The 10,998-nt window shown below is 56.8% G+C and overlaps 1 long non-coding RNA gene across 1 annotated transcript in view; it reads right to left on the bottom strand.

Moving 5' to 3' along the window:
- The window catches only part of LOC133245779 (uncharacterized), a 14,163-nt gene extending 4,029 nt beyond the window's left edge, over nucleotides 1-10,134 (bottom strand). The window contains exon 1 of the long non-coding RNA XR_009735763.1: nucleotides 9,780-10,134. This is a non-coding gene — a long non-coding RNA (uncharacterized LOC133245779). The remainder of the gene's footprint in view (nucleotides 1-9,779) is intronic.
- Nucleotides 10,135-10,998: the final 864 nt, after the last annotated feature.

Here is a 10,998-nt window from a genome sequence, read left to right as displayed (position 1 = left end):
GGGTGGTTCCACATTCCGAAGGACCCCGATTTCCCAGTCCCCTCTTGATATGAACCCTGTGCCCGGACACCTCTTGAACTCCACCCTTTGAATGAAGTCAAAACGAGGGGCAGTGACTCCCGCGTGCATCCTCCGGAAAACCCCCAGGTTCCAAAAACAGCACGACAAGTGGCCTCTCACCCCGTGAACACCTCGAGAGGCAAGCGTATTTCCATGCCTCAACCCAAGACGAGGCCTGACTCTCCTGTCCCAACTCTGCAAGGACCCTGGGATCGGAGTCTGAAATGGAAGGAACCCTCAGTTTCCTGCCTCAACTGGAGATGAGGCCCTCTTCCAATGCACCAAACCCATTGGAGTCCCAAGAGGCCCCTCCCACCTCCACAGTTTCCCTGACTTCTCACAGCCACCATGAGAAGCCCCCTGAGGTCACCTGCACAAGTCGAGGGAACCCAGGGTTTCCTGCCGCAAAACCAGTAAGACGTCGAGAGTCCTTCTTCAAAGCGTCTCGAGGCCCGATTCCCCTACCATGACTTGGGATTAATGACGCGCTCCCCTTCGCCACTCGCATGGAGACCAGACTTCCCTAGTGCCCCAGGAGAGGCTCACTGAGCTGGCCTCGTACCTCGTGAGAAACCGCACCCTGGGGCCGCCGCTCGAGTACAACCCCGAGACTCCCCCGTCATCCCGAGATGAGGACCTTCGTTTCCCCCATGGCCTAGAGTGCAATCCCGATTCCTCCTTCCAAACTCCACAGGAGGAGTGGCTCCCGTTAGGCCACTCTGTGGGCTCCAACAAATACACGTCACTACTCCAGAGGAGAATGGAGGTCTTTGCTTCCACTCGCGACGAGGCCTGACTCCCTGGGTGAATCTGGAATGCAACCCCGAGATCTGTGTCGCCCCCGGAGAGGAAAATTGGCTTCTGGACACAATCTTAGATGGGGTCTATTTGCCCTGCAGTCACTCGAGAGCAATCCCCAGCTTTCCTTTGCAACTCGAATGGAACATTGGACTTCCCTGGGCCAACACAAGAGACATCCTGAATTCCCGTCGTAACTCGAGAAATCCGCCGCAACTCGAGAAGAACCACGTGGTTCCCCCGTCATCGCAATATGAAACCTTTCCCGCTACAGCGTCTCAGGAGAAGTCCCACGTTAAGAATTGGAGGTCCAAACGGTACTTGGCACCCTTGATGGGACCACAAAGATCCCGGACATACCGGTCTCCCTCGAGAGTAACACCAAGGTTTTCCGGCACCACTTCCTCTGAGCCCCTTCTACCCTCCTGATCTCGACAGGAGGGTCGACTCCCCTGCTTTGTCTGGAAGGGGTTGCTGACCTTCCAGTCGCACCTCAGGATGAGGCCTGTCTGACGACGAAATTCCAAACGTGGCCTCATGGGTGGTTCCAAATTTCGAAGGACCCCAATTTCCAGGTCCCCACTTGATAAGAACCCGATGCCCGGACACCTCTTAAAACTCCACCCTGTGATAGTAGTCAACACGAAGGGGCAGTGACTCGCCCGTGCATCGTCCGGAAAATCTCCCAGGTTCCAAATACAGCTCGACAAGTGGCCTCTCACCCCGTGAACACCTTGACAGGCTACCGGAATTCCATGCCTCAACCCAAGACGAGGCCTTACTCTCCTGTCCCAAGTCTGCAAGTGCCCTGCGTTTGGAGTCTGAAATCAGAGGAACCCTGAGGTTCCTGCCTCAACTGGAGATGAGGCCCTCTTCCAATGCACCAAACCCAGTGGAGTCCCGAGAGGGCCCTCCCACCTCCACAGTTTCCCTGACTTCTGAGAGGCCCTGACCATGAGAAGCTCCCTGAGGTCACCTGAACAAGTCGAGGGAACCCAGGGTTTCCTGCCACAACCCGAGAAAGACCGCGAGAGTCCTCCTTCAAGGTGTCTCGAGGCCCGATTCCCCTACCATGACTCGAGAGCAATCACGCGCTTCCCCTGGCCTCTCGGATGGTGACCCGACTTCCCTGGCACCCCACGAGAGGCTCACTGCCTCCCGTCGTACCTCGTTAGAAACCCCACACTGGGGCCGCCGCTCAAGAAAAACCCCGAGACTCCCACGTCATCGCGAGATGAGGGCCTTCGATTCCCCCATGACCTAGAGAGCAATCAGGATTCCTCTCTCCAAACACCACAGGAGGAGTGGCTCCCTTTAGGCCACTCTGTGGGCTCCAACAAATACCCGTCACTACTCCAGAGGACAATGGAGGTCTTTACTTCCACTCGCGAGGAGGCCTGACACCCTCGGTGAGTCTGGAATGCAACCCCGAGATCTGTGTCGCCCCTGGAGAGGAACATTGGCCTCCGGACACAAGCCTAGATGAGGTCTATTTGCCCTGCAGTCACTCGGAAGCAATCCCCAGCTATCCCTCGCAACTCGAATGGAAGATTGGACTTCCTGGGCCAACAGAAGATGCATCCTGAATTCCCCGTCGTGACTCGAGAATCACGCCGCAACTCGAGAAAAACCACGTGGTTCCCCCGTCATTGCAAGATGAAGCCCTCTCGGCGACGGCGTCTCAAGAGAAGTCCCACGTGCCGTCTTGAGTTCAAAACGGTACTTAACAGCCTTGATGCGACTCACAAAGTTCCCTGACTTACCGGTCTCCCTCGAGAGGAACACTGAGGTTCCCGGCATGACATCCTTTGAGCCCCTTATCACCTCCTGATCTCGACAGGAGTGTCCATTCCCCTGCTTTGTCTGGAAGGGGTTCCCGACCTTCCGGTCCCCCCTCAGGTTGAGGCGTGTCTCACGAAGGAATTCGAGACGTGGACTTGTGGGTGGTGCCACATTCCGAAGGACCCCGATTTCACGGTCAGCTCTTGAAAAGAACCCGAAGCCAGGACACCTCTTCGAATGCCACCCTGTGGATGAAGTCCCAACACGAAGGGGCACTGACACACCGTGCATCTTCTGGAAAAACGTGCAGGTTCCAAATACAGCTGGACACGTGCCCTGTCACCCCATGAACACCTCGAGGGGCAAGAGGAGTTCCATGCCTCAACCCAAGACGAGGCCTGACTCTCCTGTCCCAAGTCTGCACGGACCCTGGGATCGGAGTCTGAAATCAGAGGAACCCTGAGGTTCCTGCCTCCACTGGAGATGAGGCCCTCTTCCAATGCACCAAACCCAGTGGAATCCCAAAAGGCTCCTCCTAACCCCACAGTATCCCTGACTTCGTAGAAGCACCCAGAGAAGCTCCATGAGGTCTCCGGCACAAGTCGAGGGACCCCAGGCTTTCCTGCCTCAACACGAGAAAGACCTCTAGAGTCCTTCTTCAACACGTCTTGAGGTCCTATTCCGCTCCTGTGACTCGAGAGCAATGACGCCCTCCCCTGGCCACTCTCATAGGAAACATGACTTCCCTGGCGCCACACGAGAGGCTCCCTGAGCTCGCCGTCGTACCTCGTGAAAAACCCCACACTGGCGCCGCAGTCCGAGAAAACCACGAGACAACCCCATCATCGCAAAAGAGGGCTTTCGTTTCTTGCATGGCCTGAAGAGCCACTCCTAGGCTTCTCCGCAAACTCCACAGGAGGCTTGATTCACTTTAGGCCACTCAGGGGCTCCAAAAATAGCCGTCGCGACTCGAGAGGAGAGCGGAGTTCTTTGCTTCCACTGGAGATGAGGCCTGAGTCCCCAGGTGAGTCTGGAATGCAACCCCGAGATTCCTGTTGCCCCTGGAGAGGAACATTGGCTTCTGGACACAAACCTAGATGAGGTCTATTTGCCCTGCAGTCACTCGAGAGCAATCCCCAGCTGTCTTTGCCAACGCGAATGGAACATTGGACTTCCCTGGGCCAACACAAGAGGCATCCTGAATTCCCCGTCGTAACTCGAGAATCCCGTCGCAACTCGAGAAAAACCACGTGGTTCCACCGTCATCGCAAGATGAAGACCTTTCCCGCTACAGCGTTTCAGGAGAAGTCCCACGTTAAGAATGGGATCGAAATGGTACTTGGCACCCTAGATGCGACCCACAAAGTTCCCCGACATACAAGTCTCCATCCAGAGGAACACCGAGGTTTTCTGGCACCACTTACTCTGAGCCCCTTCTACCCTCCTGATCTCGACAGGAGGGTCGACTCCCCTGCTTTGTCTGGAAGGGGTTGCCGACCTTCCCGTCGCACCTCAGGATGAGGCCGGTCTCACGACGAAATTGGAGACGTGGCCTCGTGGGTGGCTCCACATTCCGAAGGACCCCGATTTCCCGGTCCCCTCTTGATAAGAACCCAAAGCACGAACACCTCATCTAACTCCACCCTGTGAATGAAGTCAACACGAAAAGGGGTTCCCGACCTTCCGGTCCCCGCTCAGGTTGAGGCGTGTCTCACGAAGGAATTCGAGACGTGGACTTGTGGGTGGTGCCACATTCCGAAGGACCCCGATTTCACGGTCCGCTCTTGAAAAGAACCCGAAGCCAGGACACCTCTTCGAATGCCACCCTGTGGATGACGTCCCAACACGAAGGGGCACTGACACCCCCGTACATCGTTCGGAAAAACGCGCAGGTTCCAAATACAGCTGGACACGTGGCCTGTCACCCCATGAACACCTCGAGAGGCAAGCGGAGTTCCATGCCTCAACCCAAGACGAGGCCTGACTCTCCTGTCCCCAGTCTGCAAGGAACCTGCGATCGGAGTATGAAATCAGAGGAAACCTGAGGTTCCTGCCTCAACTGGAGATGAGGCCCTCTTCCAATGCACCAAACCCAGTGGAGTCCCGAGAGGGCCCTCCCACCTCCACAGTTTCCGTGACTTCTCAGAGGCACCTTGAGAAGCTCCCTGAGGTCTCCGGCACAAGTCGAGGGACCCCAGGCTTTCCTGCCTCAACCCGAGAAAGACCTCTAGAGTCCTTCTTCAACACGTCTTGAGGCCCTATTCCCCTACCGGGACTCGAGAGCAATGACGCGCTCCCCTCGCCACTCGCATGGGAAACATGACTTCCCTGGCGCCACAGAGAGGCTCCCTGAGCTCACCGTCGTACCTCGTGAGAAACCCCACACTGGGGCCGCCGCTCGAGAAAAACCACGAGATGACACCGTCATCTCGAGATGAGGGCTTTCGTTTCCTGCATGGCCTGAAGAGCCATCCCGAGTCTTCTCCGCAAACTCCACAGGAGGCTTGACTCACTGTAGGCCACTCAGGGGCTTCAAAAAAGTCGCCGTCGCGACTCGAGAGGAGAGCGGAGTTCTTTACTTCCACTCGAGATGACGCCTGACTCCCGGGTGAGTCTAAAATGCAACCCCGAGATTCCTGTCGCCCCTGGAGAGGAACATTGGCTTCTGGACACAAGCCTAGATGAGGTCTATTTGCCCTGCAGTGACTCGTGAGCAATCCCCAGCTTTCCTTCGCAAAACGAATGGAACAATGGACTTCCCTGGGCCAACACAAGAGGCATCCTGAATTCCCCGTCGTAACTCGAGCATCCCGCCGCAACTCGAGAATCCCGCCGCAACTCGAGAAAAACCCCGTGGTTCCCCCGTCATCGCAAGATGAAGCCCTTTCCCGCTACAGCGTCTCAGGAGAAGACCCACGTTAAGAATTGGAGGTCCAAACGGTACTTGGCAACCTTGATGCGACCCACAAAGTTCCCCGACATACCGGTCTCCATCGAAGGAACACCGAGGTTATTCGGTCACTACTTCCTCTGAGCCCATTCTACCCTACTGATCTCGACAGGAGGGTCGACTCCCCTGCTTTGTCTGGAAGGGGTTGCCGAATTTCCGGTCGCACCTCAGGATGAGGCCGGTCTCACGACGAAATTCCAGACGTGGCCTCTTGGGTGGTTCCACATTCTGAAGGACCCCGATTTCCCGGTCCCCTCTTGATAAGAACCCGATGCCCGGACACCTCTTTGAACTCCACCCTGTGAATGAAGTCAACAGGAAGGGGCAGTGACTCCCGCGTGCATCCTCCGGAAAACCCCCAGGTTCCAAAAACAGCACGACAAGTGGCCTCTCACCCCTTGAACACCACCAGAGGCAAGCAGATTTCCATGCCTCAACCCAAGACCAGGCCTGACTCTCCTGTCCCAACTCTGCAAGGACCCTGTGATCGGAGTCTGAAATGGAGAGGAACCCTGACGATCCTGCCTCAACTGGAGATGAGGCCCTCTTCCAATGCACCAAACCCATTGGAGTCCCAAGAGGCCCCTCCCACCTCCAGTTTCCCTGACTTCTCACAGCCACCATGAGAAGCCCCCTGAGGTCACCTGCACAAGTCGAGGGAACCCAGGGTTTCCTGCCGCAAAACCAGTAAGACGTCGAGAGTCCTTCAAAGCGTCTCGAGGCCCGATTCCCCTACCATGACTTGGGATTAATGACGCGCTCCCCTTCGCCACTCGCATGGAGACCAGACTTCCCTAGTGCCCCAGGAGAGGCTCACTGAGCTTGGCGTCGGACCTCGTGAGAAACCCCACACTGGGGCCGCCGCTCAAAAAACCCCGAGACTCCCCCGTCATCCCGAGATGAGGACCTTCGTTTCCCCCATGGCCTAGAGTGCAATCCCGATTCCTCCTTCCAAACTCCACAGGAGGAGTGGCTCCCGTTAGGCCACTCTGTGGGCTCCAACAAATACACGTCACTACTCCAGAGGAGAATGGAGGTCTTTGCTTCCACTCGCGACGAGGCCTGACTCCCTGGGTGAATCTGGAATGCAACCCCGAGATCTGTGTCGCCCCCGGAGAGGAAAATTGGCTTCTGGACACAATCTTAGATGGGGTCTATTTGCCCTGCAGTCACTTGAGAGCAATCCCCAGCTTTCCTTTGCAACTCGAATGGAACATTGGACTTCCCTGGGCCAACACAAGAGACATCCTGAATTCCCCGTCGTAACTCGAGAAATCCGCCGCAACTCGAGAAGAACCACGTGGTTCCCCCGTCATCGCAATATGAAACCTTTCCCGCTACAGCGTCTCAGGAGAAGTCCCACGTTAAGAATTGGAGGTCCAAACGGTACTTGGCACCCTTGATGGGACCACAAAGATCCCGGACATACCGGTCTCCCTCGAGAGTAACACCAAGGTTTTCCGGCACCACTTCCTCTGAGCCCCTTCTACCCTCCTGATCTCGACAGGAGGGTCGACTCCCCTGCTTTGTCTGGAAGGGGTTGCTGACCTTCCAGTCGCACCTCAGGATGAGGCCTGTCTGACGACGAAATTCCAAACGTGGCCTCATGGGTGGTTCCAAATTTCGAAGGACCCCAATTTCCAGGTCCCCACTTGATAAGAACCCGATGCCCGGACACCTCTTAAAACTCCACCCTGTGATAGTAGTCAACACGAAGGGGCAGTGACTCGCCCGTGCATCGTCCGGAAAACCCCCAGGTTCCAAATACAGCTCGACAAGTGGCCTCTCTCGCGGGACACCTCGAGAGGCAAGCGGAGTTCCATGCCTCAACCCACGACGAGGCCTGACTCTCTGGGCCCAACTCTGCAAGGACACTGCGATCGGAGTCTGAAATGGAGAGGAACGCTGAGGTTCCTGCCTCAGCAGGAGATGAGGCCCTCTTCCAATGCACCAAACCCAGTGGAGTCCCGAGAGGACCCTCCCAACTCCATTTTCCCTGACTTCTCACAGCCACCATGAGAAGCCCCCTGAGGTCACCTGCACAAGTCGAGGGAACCCAGGGTTTCCTGCCGCAAAACCAGAAAGACATCGAGAGTCCTTCAAAGCGTCTCGAGGCCCGATTCCCCTACCATGACTCAAGAGACATGACGCACTCCCCCTTGCCACTAGCATGGAGACCCGACTTCTCTGGCGCCTCAACAGAGGCTCACTGACCTCGCCGTCTTACCTGGTGAGAAACCGCACAGCGGGGCCGCCGCTCGAGGAAAACCACAAGACTCCCCCGTCATCGCGAGATGAGGGCCTCGTCTCCTGCATGGCTTAGAGACCAAACTCGCGACCTCTCGCCAAAAGCCTCAGGAGGCTTGACTCCCTTTAGTCCACTCAGTGAGCTCCAAGAGATACCCGTCGCGACTCGAGAGCAGAGCGGGATTCTTTGCTTCCACTCGAGATGAATGCCTGTCTCCCCGGGTGCGTCTGGAATCCAACCCCGATATCCCTGTCGACACTGGAGAGGAACATTGACTTCTGGACACAAGCCTAGATGAGGTCTATTTGCCCTGCAGTCACTCGGAAGCAATCCCCAGCTATCCCTCGCAACTCGAATGGAAGATTGGACTTCCTGGGCCAACACAAGAGGCATCCTGAATTCCCCGTCGTAGCTCGAGAAATCCACCGCAACTCGAGAAAAACCACGTGGTTCCCCCGTCATCGCAAGATGAAGCCCTTTCCCGCTACAGCGTCTCAGGAGGAGTCCCACGTTAAGAATTGGTGGTCCAAACGGTACTTGGCACCCTTGATGCGACCCACAAAGTTCCCCCACATACCGGTCTCCCTCGAGAGGAACACCGAGGATTTCAGGCACCATTTCCTCTGAGCCCCTTGTACCCTCCTAATCTCGACAGGAGGGTCGTCTCCCCTGCTTTGTCTGGAAGGGGTTGCCGACCTTCCGGTCGCAACTCAGGATGAGGCCTGTCTCACGACGACATTCCAGACGTTGCCTCGTGGGTGGTTCCACATTCCGAAGGACCCGGATTTCCCGGTCCCCTCTTGATATGAACCCTATGCCCGGACACCTCTTCGAACTCCACCCTTTGAATGAAGTCAAAACGAAGGGGCAGTGACTCGCCCGTGCATCGTCCGGAAAAAACCCCAGGTTCCAAATACAGCTCGACAAGTGGCCTCTCACCCCGTGAACACCTCGAGAGGCTAGCGGAGTTCCATGCCTCAACCCAAGACCAGGCCTGACTCTCCTGTCCCAAGTCTGCAGGCACCCTGCGATCAGAGTCTGAAATCAAAGGAACCCTGAGGTTCCTGCCTCAACTGGAGATGAGGCCCTCTTCCAATGCACCAAACCCAGTGGAGTCCCGAGAGGCCCCTCCCACCTCCACAGTTTCCCTGACTTCTCAGAAGCACCATGAGAAGCTCCCTGAGGTCAGCTGCACAAGTCGAGGGAACCGAGGGTTTCCTGCTGAAACCCGAGAAAGACCTCGAGAGTCCTTCTTCAACGCGTCTCGAGGCCCGATTCCCCTACCATGACTCGAGAGCAATGACGCGCTGCACCTCGCCACTCGCCTGGAGACCCGACTTCCCTGGTGGCCCACGAGAGGCTCACTGAGCTTGTCCTCGTACCTCGTGAGAAACACTACACTGGGGCTGCCGCTCGAGAAAAATCCCGAGACTCCCCCGTCATCCCGAGATGAGGGCCTTCCTTTTCCCCCATGGCCTAGAGCCCAATCCCGATTTCTCTCTCCAAACTCCACAGGAGGAGTGGATCCCTTTAGGCCACTCTGTGGGCAGCAACATATACCCGTCACTACCCCAGAGGAGAATGGAGGTCTTTACTTCCACTCGCGACGAGGCCTGACTCCCTGGGTGAGTCTGGAATGCAACCCCGAGATCTGCGTCACCCCTGGAGAGGAACATTGGCTTCTGGACACAAGCCTAGATGAGTTCTATTTGCCCTGCAGTCACTCGAGAGCAATCCCCAGCTTTCCTTCGCAGCTCGAATGGAAGATTGGACTTCCCTGGGCCAACACAAGAGGCATCCTGAATTCCCCGTCGTAACTCGAGAATCCCGCCGCAACTCAAGAAAAACCACGTGGTTCCCCCTCATCGCAAGATGAAGCCCTTTCCCGCTACAGCGTCTCAGGAGGAGTCCCACGTTAAGAATTGGAGGTCCAAACGGTACCTGGCACCCTTGATGCGACCCACAAAGTTCCCCGACATACCGGTCTCCCTCCAGAGGAACACAGACGTTTTCCGGCACCACTTCCTCTGAGCCCCTTCTACCCTCCTGATCTCGACAGGAGGGTCGACTCCCCTGCTTTGTCTGGAAGGGGTTGCCGACCTTCCGGTCACACCTCAGGATGAGGCCGGTCTCACGACGAAATTCGAGACGTGGCCTCGTGGGTGGTTCCACATTCCGAAGGACCCCGATTTCCCGGTCCCCTCTTGATAAGAACCCGATGCCCGGACACCTCATCGAACTCCACCCTGTGAATGAAGTCAACACGAAGGGGCAGTGACTCGCCCGTGCATCGTCCGGAAAATCTCCCAGGTTCCAAATACAGCTCGACAAGTGGCCTCTCACCCCGTGAACACCTTGACAGGCTACCGGAATTCCATGCCTCAACCCAAGACGAGGCCTTACTCTCCTGTCCCAAGTCTGCAAGTGCCCTGCGTTTGGAGTCTGAAATCAGAGGAACCCTGAGGTTCCTGCCTCAACTGGAGATGAGGCCCTCTTCCAATGCACCAAACCCAGTGGAGTCCCGAGAGGGCCCTCCCACCTCCACAGTTTCCCTGACTTCTGAGAGGCCCTGACCATGAGAAGCTCCCTGAGGTCACCTGAACAAGTCGAGGGAACCCAGGGTTTCCTGCCACAACCCGAGAAAGACCGCGAGAGTCCTCCTTCAAGGTGTCTCGAGGCCCGATTCCCCTACCATGACTCGAGAGCAATCACGCGCTTCCCCTGGCCTCTCGGATGGTGACCCGACTTCCCTGGCACCCCACGAGAGGCTCACTGCCTCCCCGTCGTACCTCGTTAGAAACCCCACACTGGGGCCGCCGCTCAAGAAAAACCCCGAGACTCCCACGTCATCGCGAGATGAGGGCCTTCGATTCCCCCATGACCTAGAGAGCAATCAGGATTCCTCTCTCCAAACACCACAGGAGGAGTGGCTCCCTTTAGGCCACTCTGTGGGCTCCAACAAATACCCGTCACTACTCCAGAGGACAATGGAGGTCTTTACTTCCACTCGCGAGGAGGCCTGACACCCTCGGTGAGTCTGGAATGCAACCCCGAGACCTGTGTCGCCCCTGGAGAGGAACATTGGCCTCCGGACACAAGCCTAGATGAGGTCTATTTGCCCTGCAGTCACTCGGAAGCAATCCCCAGCTATCCCTCGCAA

This window comes from Bos javanicus, chromosome 4, assembly GCF_032452875.1.
Source record: "Bos javanicus breed banteng chromosome 4, ARS-OSU_banteng_1.0, whole genome shotgun sequence".
In the NCBI taxonomy this organism is placed as follows: domain Eukaryota; kingdom Metazoa; phylum Chordata; class Mammalia; order Artiodactyla; family Bovidae; genus Bos; species Bos javanicus.
This window is presented reverse-complemented; position numbering and strand designations above follow the sequence as displayed.